Source organism: Castanea sativa, chromosome 2 (assembly GCF_040712315.1).
Source record: "Castanea sativa cultivar Marrone di Chiusa Pesio chromosome 2, ASM4071231v1".
Lineage (NCBI taxonomy): Eukaryota > Viridiplantae > Streptophyta > Magnoliopsida > Fagales > Fagaceae > Castanea > Castanea sativa.
This window is the reverse complement of record NC_134014.1, coordinates 10,897,083-10,912,243: the sequence shown is the minus strand read 5'-3', so window position 1 is coordinate 10,912,243 and position 15,161 is coordinate 10,897,083. Positions and strand designations below refer to the sequence as shown.

The 15,161-nt window shown below is 33.1% G+C and overlaps 1 pseudogene; it reads left to right on the top strand.

Moving 5' to 3' along the window:
- Window positions 1-1,199: 1,199 nt before the first annotated feature.
- Window positions 1,200-15,161, top strand: LOC142624879 (sucrose synthase 2-like; annotated as a pseudogene).

Below are 15,161 nucleotides of genomic sequence, written 5' to 3'. Positions count from 1 at the left end.
ATATAGTGTTTTAAGGACTCCATGGGCTATTGAATAGTTGTTTTGAACAACCACAATTATTTGGGAACTATTGTACTTTGTCTATAATATTGTCATAGTCTGGGTGGTGGTTTTTTTTTTGGTATACTTAGACAAGTGTTTTGTTACAACCACATTTATTTTGGAAGTATTGTACTTTGTTTAATATTGTCATAGTTTAGGTGGGTTTTTTTTTTTTTTTTTTTTTTTGTAGGTAGACAAGTGTTTTGTTTAATTCAAGATGATACATGTATTGAATCTATGGTTAATGTGTTAGTGTATTAGATTGGGCATCTGATATTGTGGAATATTGATGGTAGGTATATTTGATCTATTACAAGCTTATGTTAGTTATATAGCATTTTTAATATTTTTTAAAAAATAATGAGCAATTTTTACTACGTTTTGAAAACGTCACAAAAAAGCAAGAGGAAAAATGCTTTTGCAACGTTGCTATTGGTGTGGTTATTTGCAATGTTTTAAAAACGGCGCTAAATGTATTTTCTTACATTATATACAAAAATGTAATATTATTTAGTGACGTTTTTTAAAACGTCACTAAAGGTTTTTGAATGCCACTAAAGAGTCACATATAGCAACATTTTTCGAAACGTCGCAATAGACCTATAGTGACTGCTCTATTGCGATGTTTTTTAACATCCCAAAAGAAAATGTTGCTATAGACCATTTGGGTCTATAGCAAATTTTTTGGGTTTTTAGCGACGTTTAAAAACATCGCCTAAACCCATATTTCTTGTAGTGAGTGTGAAATGTGTGGTGGGAATGGGTGGGGTTGGTGGGAGGCACGTGTGTCTCTGACTGGGACATTACATAATGTGCTTAATTAGGGAAAGGCTAGAATCTTTGTGCAATTTCTTAAACTTTTCTATAAGGTGACTTTGCAATTTTCAAGCTCTTTATATGTCACATATAATGCATTTTTCCATGAACTTGTATCAGTGCAATCTAAATTGTTGACTTTAAGTAGAAGTGAGGATAATATGTTGAAGCATATGGCTGCTAGCATGAGAAAGAAATATGAAAAATATTGGAACAATATTATAAATATCAATTTTTTGTTGTATGTTGTTGTTGTGCTAGACCCTCGTTATAAATTGAGATATATCATGTTTTCCTTTAAACAAGTTTATGAGAATTCTAAGGCAAAATAACTAACAGCAATGGTAAAGTCAACATTAACAAAATTATATAAGCACTATCTTCAAAAGGATACTAGTGCTAATGTTGCAAAACCTAGTGTAAGTCAAACTTTAGAAGAGATGGATGTTGATGATGAGGAGGAAGATGCTAGCAAATCATTAGCCTTTCAATATAAGAAACACTTGGATGAGGCAAAAAGTTTGGAGAGTAAATTTGAAGTGGAGAGGTTTCTAGCAGAAAATTGTGAGGGTCTAGGCAATGCTAAATTTGATATTTTGGCATGGTGGAAGCTTAATAGCCACAAATATCAAATTCTCTCTCAAATAACATGACATGTCTTGGCTGTTCCAGTCTCTATAGTTGCCTCTAAGTCAACTTTTAGTACTGGTGGATGTGTACTTGATCCGTTTCAAAGCTCTCTAACTCCAAAGATGGTGGAGGCTCTTATTTGTGGACAAAATTGGTTGCGGTCTTCACCAATTCCAATCAACCTTCGAGAGGTTATGGATGACATAGAAAAATATGAAAAAATTGAGTCAGGTAACATTTTTTTTTTGAAGTATATGTTGAAGTTGGTTCATGGATAATTTAATTTAGATAGTTTTGATTAATTGCAGTAACATGTTTATTATATGTAATATTTCTTTTTCAAAATTTGTTGCTTTAAATATAAAAGATATGGCGAATTGATTTAGTTGTTTTTGAGGAACTTGGCTTAGGCAGATAACATCCTTTCTCTATCTTCATTTGCTTAAACTTGATTAGATTTATTACATTATAAATGATGACATAAACAATATAATAACAATAACATTCATTTTATCTTATGTTGTGGATGATTGATTAGGTTGCTACTTGCTTTGGAGGAGTTCAACTTAATTTTTGGAGTGGTACCAAGCTTGAAGTTGATTGGTGTGATCTATTTTGTGAAGAACTTTTGTTAGACTTGTGTTTATTTTCAGTGGGTTTAATTTTGATTACATTGTGGCTTTTGAGATCATGCATACCATTTGGAAGTTTATTTGTTATGTTGGTATGTTAATACTTTTAATCCTTGATGTGACTTTGGGAATGTTAAGACTTTGAGTTTGTTGATTTAAATTTCCTAAGTTGTAAGGAAAAGCCTACTGTTTTTTAATTTCCTAAGTTGTAAGGCAGAGCTTACTTTTGTTATAGATGATATATCTCTTTTTCATTGACCCTATGTTTGTGTTGGAATTGAGATTATTCAATGAAATTTACCTTTAGTTTTTTGTGTGCATTAGTTATATTTTGAGATTATTCAATAACAAATTGTAGTTTGTGATACTAATTGAAACCGCCAAAATTTGTAACCAATCGACCGGATTTAGACTTTGGTGGGTTGGCAGCAGATTGGAATTTTCTCAACCCACTAGTGGCGGATTGGATAAAAATATTGGCATTTACCTGCCCAATCCGACCCACGCACACCCTTACTAATAAAATTCAATAACAACTTGCCACTTAAAATTTGTTATAACAGTATTGTGAAAATGTTATGGATGCAATATTTGTCGGGTTGAATTTTGTCAAATTTATCAAATAATGGGTATGAAAGTAGAATGAGATTCGTTCCATTTAATGAAGACAATGTCTAAAGACACAACAACAACAACAACAACAACAAAAAACATTGATAAAAAAAAACCGACACATGCAAATATGGTTGATTGTTAGTGGCAGTCAAAAAAATCATTTTTAGTGGTAGGTCCAAATGGTAAAAGCTTGGCAGTTAAAGATGTGTGAAAAAGGTTGTCAAAATTTTTTGTGTATATAATATTACTCTTAAATAATCTATTTTTGAATATATTTCTTAATATAATTTTTTTTTGAGAAGTTAATATAATAAATTTATAAGTCAAACATGCACAAAATGTTTAGTGTTGGGAAATTTAGACCCCGGTTGATAGAATTAACAAGTTTTAAATTCAAGTTGTTAATTAGATTTATTATGAATAAACCTTGTTAAAACAAACACATCATTATCATATCAATATCATGCACAGTGAAATAGTAAATAAAACAAGATATGATGATCCAAGAAAACCAATATAACAAACTAGTTTCACAGTAAAAAAACCTAGGGGAAACCTTCCCAAAAAGCAATCCATTATAATAAAGAGAAGTTTCAGATCTAGTACAGAACCTTTATCCCTAAACTCTACAATTCTTGTAAATGAACTTACAGCAGAAACCTTCAACCGCTTCAAAACCTTTGAACTTTTCAATATATGAACGTCACCCTTTTGCACGAATCTCAATACATGTCTAACCAATGATACACAAATCCTAGTACGTGACTAACTCCAGCAACTTGAAGAAGATGTTGACTACAAAATTCTTCATTTCATCAACAATGAAGATCAAAAAGTATTTGGTTACAAAACCTTAAGGTGCAAAGGACATAATAAATTCTTATAGAAAGAATAAGGTACTCGGTCACTTTTTCATATTTTCACTATGTGCATAGCCATTGTGACGGCCTTTAAAATAAGTCTTATATATATCTAAGGTTGTGAAAAAAGAAACTCTACACAAATATTTTAGCATGGGCAAAAAATCAGATCTGGAAATTTTGATTTTGTAGATCTCGACATATTGAACTTTTGTTGAGCTTCTATCGTGCTTTCTTCATTAAGTCTCGATAAATATTGTTTCTATTGAGGTATCTGTCGAGTTTTAATAAACAGTTTTTCTTCACTTGTTTCTTGGTCTAATCTTCATGACTTTAATACTTGGATTGAACAACATGTTTCTTGAAGTACTAAACTCATCCTAGATCTACTTAATTACAAGTAAAGTGCATTTTGTCAAAGGATTAGCCAATTACATAAAATATGTCCTAACATTTAGGAGTCCAATACACCAAAGGATAAGGACTCAACAATGATCCTAGACAATCTAAAAATTCAAAAGCAAATGTTTTAGAAGTTGTACATCAGAGTTGCTCCAAACCAAATCTTTCAAGAAAAAGAGACTACTCAAACATTCATGCAAATTGTCACTCTCTAAATTTTATTTTCCATTGTTGGGTTAAAATGAATTTACCCTTTGCAAATTAATTAATTAGATCAAATTACATGCAATGGCATGGTAGCATAAACAAATCACCAACTAAACTAAATGCAGCGGAAAATAAATTTGACACGAATGATTTGTTTACGAATGGGGAAAACCATCGAGGCAAAACCTAACCGGATGAATTTAAGGTTACCATTCCAAAGAATCCACTATTATTAATCACAAGTAGTTACAAGTATAAAGAATCTTACCAAACCCTATGACCTATCTCGAAATACCAATCTACAATTGAACCCTTACCCCAATACCCAATTGGACTTGTATTGTAGTGGCAATCTTTCTGTTCAATGCACAAATCTCAGTACGTGACTAACTAAAGATGCACGGATCCCAGTACGTGACTAGCTCCAACAACTTGAAGAAGTTGTTGGCTACAAAGTTCAATTAATTCATCAACAATGAAGATCAAGAAACTCCTTGGTCACAAAATCTTTGACATAAAGATGCAGTAGCTTCTACAAAGAGAATAATGAACTAGGGCACTATCTACTTGCACTCTCTTTTGCGACGGCCTTTAAAATAAGCCTTATATATGTTTAGGGTTGTGAGAAAAGAAATCCTATACAAATATTTCAACATGGACTGAAAATCAGATCTAGAAAATTTGATTTCGTAAGTCTCGACAAAAACAACTTGTGTCAAGTTTCTGTCGAGCTTCAACGTTAAATCTCGATAAAAAGGATTTTGTCAAAATTTCTGTCGAGTTTTAGTGAACAGCTCTTATTCACTTGTTTCTTGGTCAGATTTTCATGGTTTTAACACTTAACTTGAATAACATGTTTTTTGAAGTCTTAAACTCATCCTAGATCTATACAACTACATACAAGTAAAATGCATTTTGTCAAAAGATTAACCAATTACATAAAATATATCTCTAACATCCATTAGTATTTTAAAAAATTTTTAAAAAAAGTATTTAAAAATCTCTTGGGAAATAGATTCGAGTTAGGGTATTGTGACTATCTCAACCAAAAAATTTCTTAATTTATAATATTAAACCAAAACTGTTTGAAATGGTACGTCAAAATAATCCGTTATCGAAATATTATAGTTGACAAACGGAAAGGGGCACCGAAATTGGAAAGAAAACAGAAAAAACATAAATTCATAGATGCGTTACTTTTGAAAACCCCACTGCTGAGCTCTGCATGCAAATCGGTCCCTATGCTATAGCATAGCTGCTTTTGCTAGCTCCTCGTTATCTCCGCCTGTACCGCGAATCACACACAAACTCGTCACCCTACTCTCGCTCTTAATTGGTGCGTGATTCTATCAGCTTCGTTCAAAGACTTAGCAATATTGTTCAGCCACTTCTGCCACAAATCCTCAAACGCAGCCAGGTGCCGATTCACATTTATCACGGTTTGTTTCACACTTCGTCACACTCAGAGCAACGTCAACAACAACAACACCAATGGCCGTTTCTCTTTTGGCTCCATTGTCTTTGCTTTACTTCTACACCCTTCCCGATCTCACTTTGCTATTTGCTGCTGCTAATAAATACCACCACCACTCTTCGTTTCTATTCCCTTTCTCTCTTGCTTTCTGTTGGTGCAAATACAATGATAATGAAAATACACAAAGAGAAACTGAATAATACTTCTGAATTTTTTATTAATTTAAAGAGAGAAATTACACAACACTATTTGGACTGAGACGCGGCACTCGCTCTCTTTAAGGAGATTCAAGCCCTTGGTTGGCTAAACTTTGTAACCGGTGCAGACCGTCTTTGACTTGTCTCCCCCAGGATACAACAGCCCAACAAGTGTCATATGGCTAGAACAACCTCTGCACAAAGTGTTCAAGCCCAAAGCTCCACCAGAAAGAACACCCTTCCTTGCCAAGAATCTCTCAATTTTTTTTTTATGTGTATATTACAGTCATATGGATTGTGTCTGAATGGGTCTATTTATAGGCTCAATGGGCCTCATGAAATTACTACCCAAATTAATCTGATTAATTAGGTCCATTATTCTGATATAGTGGATGTTACAAGATTAATTGCTGGATATTATTCTGATGGGCTGGAGTTACACAATTAATGGTGAGATAAGGAGTTTTCTGAATAATAAAAAGGCCCAAACGGATAGTCCATTAAGTGGGTTAATGGCTCATTATTTTCCATAATAAAAATAGAATACTAATTCGGGCCATTTACTTACCAACAGATATGGTAATTACTCTGAATGGGTTGTCAAGTAGGAGGATCCAAGGTGCTGATTCATTTCCAAATTTGACACATCCACCCTTCACCTCCCCCTTGCGCACGTATCTGGCCCAATATTTGAGACAATTTATATTAGCCCATTAATCACCACAATTAAAAAGAACAAAATAGTCTCTCTCCTTTTCAATGTGGGATTAAACATTTTCACTAACTCCTCATCTTCCACATTCACTCCCACATCTTTACATTTATGTTTTAAAATTTACTCATTTTAATTATTTAATATTAAAATGCTCCAACAATCCCCCACTCATTTTAATATTAAAATTTTAGTTAAAGAGAGATTACCAGGCAAAGATGGGTCACTATGTATCATGAAGGTGTGCTCTGCATTGAACATTCACTTAGTAAAACAGCGATCTCAACTCTAGAGTCGTAGTGGTCTCCGACTTGAACTAGGACTGCTTTTGAGAAATTAAGCGTCATTGCTTACACATAACAACCCAGGTGTTGACATGAGCTTTTATAGCTAGCACTTTACGGCCATGTGCTGATCTCGGTTTCATGAGTGTATTTGAGATTAAGTCCAAATCTCATAGGGAGCGGCCCCACCCCCACACTCACATAGGTGAAATTTTGTCAAGGGTGCTCCTGTAATTCTAACACCCCACTCATACGAGCTACAAATTTCATTAAGAGTTTTTTACTCAACCTCTCCACATTACAGGATAAATGCACTTACATCATAGGGATGAACAATTAAAAAATTATTTACAAAATAAATAATTAAAAAAAATTGTGCATTTCTTACGACCATCGTATGATTCGTTTTTCCCATTGAACCCAATTCTCAGGATCTCTGGTCTTTGGGTTGGGTATCCTCATACATGGCTCATGATTCTATGGACTTTAGTCCCATCCCCCTCGATGTATTCCAGACTCTATCTTTTGCCAAGGCCTTGGTAAATGGATCTGCAAGATTATCATTAGATTTAATATAATCCACAGTTATGATGACACTACTCAAATAAGATCGCACAGTACTGTGCTTCCTTCTTATAGGTCTAGATTTACCATTGTAATAACGGTTTTTAACTCTACCAATTGCAGCAGTACTATCACAATGAATTAATATAGGTGGAATTGGCTTTTCCCAAAGTGGAATTTCATATAACAAATCTCTAAGCCAATTTGTCTCTTCACTAGCTGAAGCTAATGCTATTAATTCAGCTTCCATTGTTGAATTAGCAATTATTGTTTGCTTTTTAGATTTCCAACAAATGGCACCACTACCTAAAGTAAAAATATAACCAGTAGTAGAGAGAGAATCACCTGACAAAGTATTCCAATCGGCATCACTAAAACCTTCAATCACAGCAGGGTATTTTTTATAAAACAAGCCATAGTTTTTTGTACCAATTAAATATCTCATGACTCGCTCAATAGCTAGCCAATGATCTTTACTAGGCTTGCTAGTAAATCTGCTTAGTACTCCTACTGCATATGCAATGTCAGGTCTAGTACAATCAGTAGCATAACGCAAACTACCAATGATGCTAGCATAATCCTTTTGATTAAAAATCTCACCATCATTATTCACAGGAAATAAATGAACATTAGAATCAAAAGGAGTAGCTACACTTTTGTGATCATGAAAATTATATTTTCTCAATATTTTATCAACATAATGTGATTGATCAAGATATATTCCATCACATGTTTTTGTAATTTTCATGCCCAAAATAAAATTAGCCTCACCAAGATCTTTCATATCAAAATGGCTTTTAAGCATATTTTTTGTCTCATTTATAACATGCATATTTGAGCCAAAAATCAACATATCATCCACATAGAGGCTAATAATAACATGTAAATTATTCCATGATTTAGAATAAATACATTTATCACATTCATTTGATTTATAACCATTCTCAATCATGCAAGAATCAAACTTTTCATGCCACTGCTTAGGTGCTTGTTTTAAGCCATATAGGGATTTAGTTAGCTTACATACCTTGCTTTCTTGTCCAGGCTCTACAAAGCCTTCAGGTTGATCCATATAAATTTCTTCCTCTAGGTCCCCATTTAGAAAAGCAGTTTTTACATCCATTTGATGAATTTTTAAATCAAAAATTGCCGCAATAGCAATTAACAATCTAATAGATGTAATTCTTGTTACCGGAGAAAATGTATCAAAGAAATCAAGATCAGCTTTTTGTTTAAAGCCTTTTGCAACAAGTCTAGCTTTAAACTTATCTATTGATCCATCCGGTTTCAACTTTTTTCTAAGGACCCATTTACAACCTATGGTCTTACAACCCGGTGGAAGATCTACTAATTTCCAAGTTTTATTAGAAATTAGAGATTCCATCTCATCATTTACAGCCTCTTTCCAAAATATAGCATCAGGTGATGTTAAAGCCTCTTTTAAATTTTGGGGATTTTCCTCAATGTTAAAAACATAATAATCAGGACCAAAATTCTTTTCAACTCTAGCTCTTTTACTCCTTCTAGGTTCCATTTCAAAATTTTCTTAATTTTGTAAATGTGAAGTAGAAGAACTAGGTTGTGACAAAATATTTTCTTCACCCCCACTATTTTTCAATTTAAAAGGAAATTTTTCTTCATGAAAAATTGCATCACCGGATTCAAAAATTATTTTGTTTTCAAGATCAAAAAATCTATAGGCTGCACTATTAAATGCATAACCAATAAAAGCACAAGTAGTAGCTCTTATACCTAATTTAGGTATTTTAGGGTCAGTAAGCCTTACATAAGCAAGACAACCCCATACTCTCAAATATCCCAAATTTGGCTTATGTCCTTTCCACATCTCAAAAGGTGTGGTGTGTGACTTTTTATGTGGCATCCTATTTAAAACATGACATGCAGTTAAAATAGCTTCACCCCAAAAATTTAAAGGTGCACCAGATTCAATTAACATGGCATTTGTTAACTCAATTAAAGTTCTATTTTTTCTTTCAGCCACACCATTAGAAGCAGGTGAATATGGTGAAGTAGTTTCATGGATAATTCCCAAAGACTGAACAAATGAGTTAAATGCACTTGATTCATACTCATTATCATTGTATTTGCACCAACAATTTTAAGGAGATTCAAACACATGGAGTCTACACAAGAGAAACCAAATGAGCATGTTGGAGATCTTAACAAGCCATTTCGCTTTAAGGGAGCCCACTTCAAGAGGTGGAAAGGAAAGGTCCTCTTCTACTTGAGCCTTCTCAAAGTTGCCTACATCCTCACTGAGAAGAATCCGTCAAAGGTTCCTACCGATGAGATGAGTGACGAAGAATATATTCTCCATCAAGAAAAAATAGATAAGTATACAAAAGATGAATATAATTGTCGCTCTTATCTATTGAATTGTCTTACCGATCATTTTTATGATTATTATGATACAACTTACAAGTCTGCTAAAAAAATTTGGAAAGCTTTACAAAGCAAATATGATACCGAGGAGGCAGGTGCAAAGAAGTATGCTGCTAGTAGATTTTTCCGTTACCAAATGGTGGATGGAAACTCGGTGGTGGATCAAGCACAAGACTTCCAAATGATTGTAGCAGAATTGAGATCCGAAGGCATAAAAATTGGAGACAATTTGGTGGTAGCTGGCATAATTGACAAACTACCACAATCTTGGAGGGAGTTCCAAAAGACTTTGCGGCACAAACAAAAAGAGACATCCTTGGAGACCTTGATCACACGCATCCGTGTGGAGGAGGAGGCTAGAGGACAAGATGCACTCATGACACAAGAGAGCAATGGAAATTCCATCACAAAGAGAGCAATTTTAAGGAAATTCCATCACTCTGTTAAATCTTGGGTGAGGGATCTCTCTGTTATTTAAATCTTGGGTGCTTTGTTTTATAATCCTGTGCCTAGTGTTTGAGTCATCTCATCTGGTATAGTGTTAGATCGGGTAAAAGAGACAGATTCTCTTGTGTCATCCATTACGGATGGACAGTAAGGGATCTCTCTGTTATTAAATCTTGGGTGATGGAATTCCATTACGGATGACACAAGAGAGCAATTTTAAGGAAATTCCATCACTTGTAACCACTTGTGATTAATAATAGTGGATTCTTTGGAGTGGTAACCTTAAATTCATCCAGTTAGGTTTTGCCTCGGTGGTTTTCCCCATTCGAAAACAAATCATCCGTGTCAAATTTATTTTCCGCTGCATTTAGTTTAGTTGGTGATTTGTTTATGCTACCACGCCATTGTATGTAATTTGATCTAATTAATTAATTTGCAAGGGATCTCTCTGTTATTTAAATCTTGGGTGCTTTGTTTTATAATCCTGTGCCTAGTGTTTGAGTCATCTCATCTAGTATAGTGTTAGATCGGGTAAAAGAGACAGAATCTGTTTTAGTTTTTACTTCTCTTTATCAATGATTGTAATCAGATATTGGGTTATGAAATTTGTGCTATAGGTGCAATGACAACTATGTTCTTGAACTTGATTTTGAGCCATTTAATGCAACATTCCCTCGACCAACTCGATCATCAACCATTGGGAATGGGGTTCAATTCCTCAACTGTCACCTATCTTCAAGTATGTTCCGTAATAAAGAAAGTTTGGAGCCTCTAGTCTTCGTGCACACAAACATGATGGTCATGTAAGTTTAATTGAGCTAAGGATTTCACTGAACATTCTTTCTTGCTGTCATCATGATGAGCCTTTAGTTGATAACTATTTAATTTCTTTTGCTGAATTTTCCCTTACATGGTATGATTATGTTGATATTCTTTTAGGAGCTGGCTACTTCTATTTGGCTTAAATTCAAGCTTTGTTGAAATTTATTGTTTAAACTTCATGGTTTAGTATAAGCATGACTACAAGCCATATATGAAGTATTTTAGAACTGTAGATGTTACATAAATTTCATAGGGAGACCTTAAAATCATGTGATATTAATTTCACTATTATCCTATGCAGGCTATGATGTTAAATGATTGGATTCAGAACATTTTTAAACTTCAGGCTGCTTTGGCAAGGGCAGAGGAGTATCTTTCTAAGCTGCCACCAAGTACACCATATTGTGAGTTTGAATTTGAGTACGCAACTGTATCTATTTTCAAATAGCTTAGCTTTTCTAGCCTTGGAATTTATCACTTGGAAAAAAAATCATTAAACTATTGTCTTTAAACTCTTCACTTTTCTATTTAGATTACAAGGAATGGGATTTGAGAGAGGCTGGGGTGACATTGCACAAAGGGTATCAGAGACAATTCATCTTCTGTTGGAAGTCCTACAGGCTCCTGATCCCTCAACCCTAGAGACATTTCTTGGGAGGATTCCTATGGTTTTCAATGTTGTCATTGTGTCTCCTCATGGCTACTTCGGCCAGGCAAATGTTTTAGGTTTGCCTGACACTGGTGGACAGGTACAGTTGTTTTCAATTTGTTGAAATATGGAGATAATTTTTCTACTCTATTTGGTATTTTGGTTGCACAAACTTGATTGTACTATTTAATACTACATGGCTCAATGTGTTGCTTCTCCTTGCCCATAAAAGAGTTTCCTTGTATATATGATGACCCTTTCTCAGCAAAATATAAATAAATAAACAAAAAAATTGATGGCCTACACTACTTTTAGCAAGCACAAATAATTTTATCCTAATACTAACGAGAAATTGTCATGTTGCGCAGATTGTTTATATACTTGATCAACTGTGTGCCTTGGAGGATGAGATGCTTCTTAGAATACAAAAGCAAGGACTGGATGTCATTCCAAAAATTCTCATTGTAAGTGTACTTATTTACTTGCGTAATTTGAAGCATTATTGACATTCAGCTCTCCTTTATCTCCATTTATTTAGCATGGCTATTAAGTCTCATTTTGGTATATTTGTTCCACTTTTATTAATGCCATTTAAGGTTGCCCTGACTAATACCTGATGCAAAAGGCACAACATGTAATCAAAGACTAGAAAGAATCAGTGGAACAGAACACACTCATATTTTGCGTGTTCCCTTTAGACTGAGAATGGAATTCTTCGAAAATGGATTTCAAGGTTTGATGTGTGGCCGTATTTGGAGACTTTTGCAGAGGTAAGTGTAGCACAAACTTTGGTTTTCCATCAATTCGTTTTGTATTTATTTTTTATCTCTCTCTCTCTCTCTCTCTCTCTCTCTCTCTTCTTTTACCCTGTAACAATGTTTCTAAAATGATTGAGAAATTACACCAGGTAGGTTTTCAGTTTAATCTTTTGTTTTTGTTGGCCTAGTTGTGTAGAATGACATTTCACATAGTTTGCTTCCTTGCTGGCCTCACTCTCTCCAAATTGGAGTGTAAAAAAAAAAATAAATAAATAAATAAAACCCAGGGAAACGTATTTGATATTGGAAATCACTTTCAAACATAAGTTTTAGAAAGAAAGAGGTTGGGAATTGGAAATTTGGAAGACATTTGTGAGGGCCAGCTATGGGCAATTTAGTGACTCTCAACAGTCAGCAGTTGATAAGCTATTGGAGCATACATCTTCCAAATTTTATGAGAAACTGAATTAGTATGGATATTGTTTTAGGAGAAGAAAAGAGTTTAGTACAATTAGATAAGCTTTATATTTCAGACTGATAGACACAATAATAGTTTGTTAGACGGGAATAATAAAAATTAGAATTCTTTAGAAACTGTGGAAAGATCCATAACAAACACTAAGTAGAAAGGAAAAATGATAGCTTTTTGGACTTACTAGAAAGAATGAAAGCTTTAAATTCAGAGCTTTAAAAAAAAAGGGAGAGAGGGAATTTGACCAAAACCATAATAGATAATTGGCATAATAGACAAAAGAATAACTTAGTAAGTATTGACATATCTGTAAACATGACAGATATAAAAAAAAAAATATTAAAAAAGATAGCCTAATAGAGAGAATTGATGAAAGAAATGACATAAAGACACTAAAAACAACTCTAACAGATAGTAAAGAAGATAGTCACACAGTGCAAAAGAAGTTAGGAATGATAGAAGTAGAGAAAAAAAAGTAATACTATAGAAATAATGCAAGAAAAAGATGACATAAAAAGACAAAAGAGTAATAATAAGAAACATGGCCTAATAATGGAAAGAACAACACGTATAGACAACGAAAAGAATCATAGTGCTATAGAAACAATACAAAAGAAGAACCTAGACATACTTGATGAAGACAAAGAAAAAGGAATGACAAGAAAAGGCATAGTAAAAGAGATATTAGAGAAAATTGAAAGGCAAAATGATACCATTGTAAAGATAGAAGCTATACGTAAGAAAGGAGATATAAAAAGAGAAAGACAAAGGAGTACTCTAGTAGAACTAGTCAACAAAGGATGGACAAATAGTAGTTCTAAGAAAAATGATAGTTTAAAGGAAAAATTTGATGAAAGACTAAAATCAATTGAAAGATCTATAATATATACCCAAAATTATAGTTTAGCAAAATTAACTAAAAAGATAGAAATTTTAAATTCACCTTTAGATATAGACTGAAAAAGAGACATAACAGTTTTAAATACCATTGAGTCATCAGATAATGAGAAAAATAACAAACACACTGGAGATACTATTTGTCGTAAATGTAAACAATATGGGCATACTAAGAAACAATGTGATAGACATAATAAAATTGTTAAACAAATCAGTAAATTAGAGTTTGAGAAAGATGTAATAAATGAATTGATAGAAATGTTTGACGTTAAACAGAAAGAGATAGACCAAGTAACAAAAAAGGAAGAACTAAAATCAACCAACCCACTCAAAGTCAATAAAAGAAAAAGGAAACAAAAAGACACAGTAATGAAATTGATAGATAATCTACCTAATCACCTAAAAAATAAATACAAAACGAATTGATAGATTGCAAACCGTCTTAAGTGTAGGAAATATGGTGGACACCATGTTACGGAATGTGGAAAAGGAGAAAAAGCTAAGAAAGAAAAAGATAAGAAAGAAAAGACAAAAAATGAAACAAGATGGAACAAACATAAAACCAGTAACTCTACAACACTTAATGACAGAAGCAAAAATAGCAAAACAAGAAATTAAAGAAGATAATTCCATAAACATAGATGAACGAAATATTGTAGAAATAATAAATTTAAAAGAATTTTCTAAACCCATGATAGACCCCCTTCATTAGAAAAAGATGTTTAACAAAATGATAACAATAGACAAAATTTTTCTTGAGTTTAATTGACGGAGTAATTTTTCAAAAATGACATACAAAAATCACTTTAGTAATTAATAAAGAGTTTTCTTTGATAGAAATTGCTTTAATAGACTTAGGTGCTGACATGAATTGTATACAAGGACTAATACTTTTAAAGTATTATGAAAAATCATCTGAAAGATTAACTTAGGCTAATGGAGAAAAGCTCATAATTAATTACAAAATACCTTATGTTAACATATGTAACAATGGAATATGTTTTGAAACTGTTTTTGTTTTAATTAAAGACCTTTCTTCTAAAATTATTTTAGGAAATCACAGGGCATATCTACTGGTTTTAATTCTTCAAAAGTATATTTTTGTAGTGTAATATTGCCCATGCATTGGAGAAAACAAAGTATCCAGATTCTGATTTATATTGGAGAAAATATGAGGACAAGTACCATTTTTCAAGTCAATTTACTGCAGATCTTATTGCGATGAACAATGCAGATTTTATAATCACCAGTACATATCAAGAGATTGCAGGAAGGTGA